We start from the raw sequence: 6,000 nt of genomic DNA, 5'->3' as shown, positions 1-6,000 counted from the left end.
AAGGGAAGGAGAAGGAGGAGGAGAAGGGGATGGCAGAAGGGATGGAGAAGAGGAAGGAGAAGGGGAAGGGGATGGAGAAGGGGATGGAGAAGGGGATGGAGAAGGGATGGAGAAGGGGAAGGGGAAGGAGAAGGGGATGGAGAAGGGATGGAGAAGGGGAAGGATAAGGGGAAAGGGAAGGAGAAGGAGGAGGAGAAGGGGATGGAGAAGGGATGGAGAAGAGGAAGGAGAAGGGGAAGGGGATGGAGAAGGGATGGAGAAGGGGAAGGAGAATGGGAAGGGGATGGAGAAGGGGAAGGAGACGGGAAAGGGAAGGAGGAGGAGAAGGGGTGGAGAAGGGATGGAGAAGGGGAAAGAGAAGGGGATGGAGAAGGGGAAGGGGAAGGAAGAGGGGAAGGGGATGGAGAAGGGGAAGGGGAAGGAGGAGGGGAAGGAGAAAGAGAAGAGAAGAGAAGAGAAGGAGGTGATATGAGAGCTGTCTTTCAGTATTTGAGAGGCTGCCACAGAGAAGAGGAGGTCAACTTATTCTCAAAAGCACCTCAGGCAGGACAAGAACTAATGGGTAGAAGATCATTAAAGAGAGAAGCAATCGAGAACTAAGGAGTAATTTCCTGACAGTGAGAACAATTCATCAGTGGAATTGTTTGCCTCCAGAAGTTATGGGTGCTGGATCACTGGAGGTTCTCAAGGGAAGACGGGACAGCCATTGTCCAGAATGTTCTAGGGTCTACTGCTTGTGCAAGGATTTAGAGAAGTCCCTTTCAATCCTATTATTCTGTTATTTGCTTATTCTGTTATGTGCGTTTCAAGTGTAAAATTCTCACAGTTTTCCCCCCCACCTAAATATAATATTTTCCTACACACCTGGATGAGGAGGTGCATTGTGAAAGGGAATGTATATTTAACAATGAATCCAAAGTCTTGTGAAACTCCTGTCTTAGATTTTTCATTCTTTTTTGGGGGGGAGAGGATAAATCCCTTTCTTCCTCTCCATTCCTCGTGTTGGATGGATAATGAAGTGTGGGATGTTAGAAATGATCTTTGTTTTTCATGGCTGAACTTGACTCACAACATGTTAGCAAACCACACCACCCACTAGTTCCCCCAGATCCATTGAATTGCCTGAAATATTTTTCTCCCCCTCTTCCGCACGCTTGTCTCTCAAAATTACTCCTTCAGTTTCACCATTTGGTCTCTCGCTAATCAATTAACACATCCTCCCTCAGTAATAAACGTGATATCACACGTTGCTCTTGAGGCACACCCACCGAAGTTCACAAAGGAGGCATAAAAAGCACCTTTTAAGGTGTTGTGTGTGTGTTCCTCCTTCACAAGCAAAGATGCAAAGTTGTGGCAGCACAAAGAATAACAACATACTGTGGTTATTGTCAGACCCAACAAGGGAAAGATGTCCCAGTAGAAAATGATGGAGGGAAGGACAGGATGTAGAAGAGTCGGAAGTAGAGGAGAGAAGAAGATAGGAAGAGAGGGATAGGAGAGAGGGTGAAGGGGGAAGATGAGGTGTATAAGGAGGAGTGGTAAGGGGAGAGAATAGAAGGAGAAAGGAAGGGGAAGTAGAGTAGTATGGAAGCGGAAATACACCAATGAGAAGAAGAGTGGGAAGCAGAAGGGAGAAGAAAGGTGGGAAGAGAGCAGGGGTGGGTTTCGACCGGTTTGCACCGGTCCCTGCGATCCGGTTGGTCGCCGAACCCGGAAGTAAGTAACTTCCGGGAACGGCGAAGCCCCCCCCCATGCCTGCGCGCGCCCGCACACCCGCGCCCGCTCCTTACCCGGTTTTTACAAATTCTGCGCTTCTACGCATGCGCAGAACGCATACAGCGCCTGCGCGATCCTCCAGGAGCAGCTGGAGCATCGTGCGGACGCTAGTACGCATGCGCGCGGTGCGTGTGCGAGGACGCCGCGTGCGTGCACGAGGACGCCGCGTGCGTGCACGAGGACGCCGCGTGCGTGCACGAGGACGCCGCGTGCGTGCGCGAGGACGCCACGTGCGTGCGCGAGGACGCCGCCGGCCTCGTTCCAACCGAACCGGTTGGAACGGGGCGAGAAACCCACCCCTGGAAGAGAGGGATAGGAGAGAGGGTAAGGGGGGAGATGAGGAGGATGAGGATAAGGAGGAGTGGAATGTAGAGAGAGGAGAAGGAGAAAGGAAGGGGAAGTAGAGTAGGAAAGGAAGATGGAGGGAAGATAGGAAGTAAGAGAGAGGTAGAAGAAAGAGGTGTATGGAGAGTAGAAGAGCTAATAATGGGTTGTTAATCTTTTTGGGGCGTTGAGGACAAGAGGAATGATGTAATCATTATTTAATACTATATGATACTGGCTATGTATAGTATACATGTGATTGTATGTTATGAAAATGGAAATAAAAATATGTATTAAAAAAAGGAAAGATGTGGAGTTAATGTATGAATTTATTTTGTACTAGTCCCCCTTCCTACTTGATTTACAGACTTTTATTTGAGGGAGGGAGGTAGAAAGACAAGGTTGGTAGGATATTTAAAGTTCCTTTGCCAATATTTTATTATACATTGATGGGGAATAAACATCCTTCATGTGTTATGCCTCATCCTTTGCCTCTGCATGTTTCAGGCGGGCATCTGCTGTTATTGATTTATGGAACATTCTCAAAGATGCCATTGCCATGGCAATTAATGTATCATCCCCATGGCTGTGTTCCGTAATTGCGCCTGGAAATTCAATATTATTCTTAATTTCTTCACACTTCATCAAATCTAGGTTGTGTTGTCACAGCTGCCAGGGGAGTTCTGGTGGGCCTGGCTCACCAACCGCGCAGCAGAAGACTGTTGACTGTCCCCTTCCTCACTAGAATTAATGTTCTGGTTGGATATTCGTGTTGGGTACCGTTCCACTCCCCGCCAGACTGAGAATGGAGCTTCATTCCAATTCCTGCCACGGTTGAAACAACATATAAAAGAAAATTGCTTAATCAAGGCATAAAATATGTGCTTTGTGCTCTCTGCCAGCACACTTTGGTACAAACTGGCACACACAAAAAAGGAAAATAGAGGCTCCCGCCAATACAGTTTTTGTCCCAAATAAGAACAGGATGGTGCTTGCTTTCATTCTGTTGACAAAATCCGACTTGATTGACAGTTGAGTCTTGTCTTCAGGGTGTGGGGCAAGGACTTGACATTGTCAAAAGTCCCTAGCAGAGAATGACGAAGATGTAAGAAAATCTGTTCATAGAAGAATAGAATAGAATACAATACAATACAATAGAATACAATAGAATACAATAGAATACAATACAATAGTAGAGTAGAGTAGAGTAGAATAGAAATAGGCTAAAGTAGGGTAGGGTAGAATACAATACAATACAAGAGTAGAGTAGAGTAGAGTAGAAATAGGGTAAAGTAGGGTAGGGTAGGGTAGAATACAATACAATACAATAGTAGAATAGAATAGAATAGAAATAGGGTAAAGTAGGGTAGGGTAGAATACAATACAATACAAGAGTAGAGTAGAGTAGAGTAGAGTAGAGTAGAAATAGGGTAAAGTAGGGTAGGGTAGAATACAATACAATACAATACAATAGTAGAATAGAATAGAATAGAATAGAAATAGGGTAAAGTAGGGTAGGGTAGAATACAATACAATACAATAGTAGAGTAGAGTAGAGTAGAAATAGGGTAAAGTAGGGTAGGGTAGGGTAGGGTAGAATACAAAACAATACAAGAGTAGAGTAGAGTAGAGTAGAGTAGAGTAGAGTAGAAATGGGGTAAAGTAGGGTAGGGTAGGGTAGAATACAATACAAGAATAGAGTAGAGTAGAGTAGAGTAGAGTAGAGTAGAGTAGAGTAGAAATAGGGTAAAGTAGGGTAGGGTAGAATACAATACAATACAAGAGTAGAATAGAATAGAATAGAAATAGGGTAAAGTAGGGTAGGGTAGAATACAATACAAGAGTAGAGTAGAGTAGAGTAGAGTAGAAATAGGGTAAAATAGGGTAGGGTAGGGTAGAATACAATACAAGAGTAAAATAGAATAGAGTAGAGTAGAGTAGAGTAGAAATAGGGTAAAGTAGGGTAAGGTAGGGTAGGGTAGAATACAATACAAGAGTAGAATAGAATAGAATAGAATAGAATAGAAATAGGGTAAAGTAGGGTAGGGTAGAATACAATACAATACAAGAGTAGAGTAGAGTAGAGTAGAAATAGGGTAAAGTAGGGTAGGGTAGGGTAGGGTAGAATACAATACAATACAATACAAGAGTAAAATAGAATAGAGTAGTGTAGAGTAGAGTAGAGTAGAGTAGAAATAGCATAAAGTAGGGTAGGGTAGGGTAGAATACAATACAATACTAGAGTAGAGTAGAAATAGGGTAAAGTAGGGTAGGGTAGGGTAGGGTAGAATACAATACAATACAATACAATACAATAGTAGAATAGAATAGAATAGAATAGAAATAGGGTAAAGTAGGGTAGGGTAGAATAGAATAGAATAGTTTGCTGCATTTGCTCTCAGTGTACACAAAAAGACAAGATAGATTCATCAAGAGTCATAAGGTACAGCACTTAATGATAGTCATAGGGTGCAAATAAGCAATCAGGAAACAATCAATATCAATATCAATTCATCAAGATATCCAGCCCTGTTCTTCCCGGAGTAATTTAAACGTAGAGGGAAAGAAATAGTTCCAGGACAGAAATTCAAGATCATGTACAGATTATGTATTATTCATCTGCAAAAAAAAGATGCCGAAAACCTTAACAAATATTGTCTTTAGCCCTGACGACAAACTGAGGTTTTTATTGCAAAATAAATCTTCCCAAACATGCAAGCAGGACAAGAATAAATGAGTTAAAATGTAGTGCGATGTTGAATAGTGAAGATAACAGAATAACAGAGTTGGGAGGGACGGTGGTCTTCTAGTCCAACCTCCTGCTAAGGGAGGAAAACCCTATACCAGGGATAGCAAACCTTTTTGCCATTGTGTGCCAAAGTGGGGTATATGGGGGGGGGTCATGCGCATGCATGCTCTCCCCCCCGCGCATATGCGTGTGATGGCACGGTGGATCCGCTTTTCGCCCTCCCCAACTTCCAGAGGCTTTCTAGGAGCCTGGGGAGGGCAAAAATGGCCTCCCCACCCCACCCCAGGCCCGCGGGAAGGAGAAAAACTGCCCAATGTGCAAACAGGAAGTTAGTTCCCGGACTTCCTGTTTCCGTATTGGGTTGTTTTTTGCCCTCTGGAAGCTTCAGGGGAGCCTCCGGAGGGCAAAAAACGGCCGAAAATGAAGGCCGAAATCAGCCATCACGGCCCCTATACCATTTCAGACAAATGTTTGTCCAATCTCTTCCTTAAAACTACCAGTGTTGGAGAATCCACAATTTCTGGAAGCAAGCAGTTCCACTGGTTGATTGTTCTCACTGTCAAAAAATTTGTCCGAAGTTCTTTCTTCTTAATTAGTTTCCATCCATTGCTTCTCGTCTTGCCTTCTGCTGCTTTGGAAAACAAGTTGATCCCCTCTTCTTTGTGGCAGCCCCTCAAAAATTGGAACAGTGCTATCATATCACCCCTAGTCCTTCTTTTCATTAAACTAGACGTACTCAATTCCAGCCACCATTCTTTATCTGTTCTTTAACACTCTTTACATAGGAATATTAACCTGGTTAGAAATACAGCCTGAGGCACTTAACAATTCTGTCTTTATCCTCATTTTCCCCTTTCTCGAGCCTGGAAAATTCAGCTCTTAACCTCTTAAAGTTAAGGTTGTCCTATGTGGGCTGAAAAAAAAATCTTAACCAGGAGATGGCAGAAATGGGTTCAGATTTTCTTGGATCTCTTTGCTGCCATCTAGTGGATAAAACCAATTATTGCAGTTCTAATAGAGAAACTCTGTTAAAGACAAGAGAGCCAGTTTGTCAGTTTGTGCAGTGGTGGTAGTAGTAGTAGTAGTTGATTGATAAAATAAAATACAGTAAAAGTATAGGTTCCCCTCGCACATATGTGCTAGTCGTTCCC

General features: G+C 43.6%; 1 protein-coding gene across 1 annotated transcript in view; it reads left to right on the top strand.

The window, feature by feature from the left end:
* Positions 1–6,000, top strand: part of RELN (reelin) — a 380,071-nt gene that overhangs the window by 230,460 nt on the left and 143,611 nt on the right.

The sequence above is a fragment of the Thamnophis elegans genome, chromosome 7 (assembly GCF_009769535.1).
Source record: "Thamnophis elegans isolate rThaEle1 chromosome 7, rThaEle1.pri, whole genome shotgun sequence".
NCBI classification, from domain to species: Eukaryota; Metazoa; Chordata; class Lepidosauria; order Squamata; family Colubridae; genus Thamnophis; species Thamnophis elegans.
Note: the sequence above shows the minus strand (reverse complement) of the source record. Positions and strands in the feature narration are given on the sequence as shown.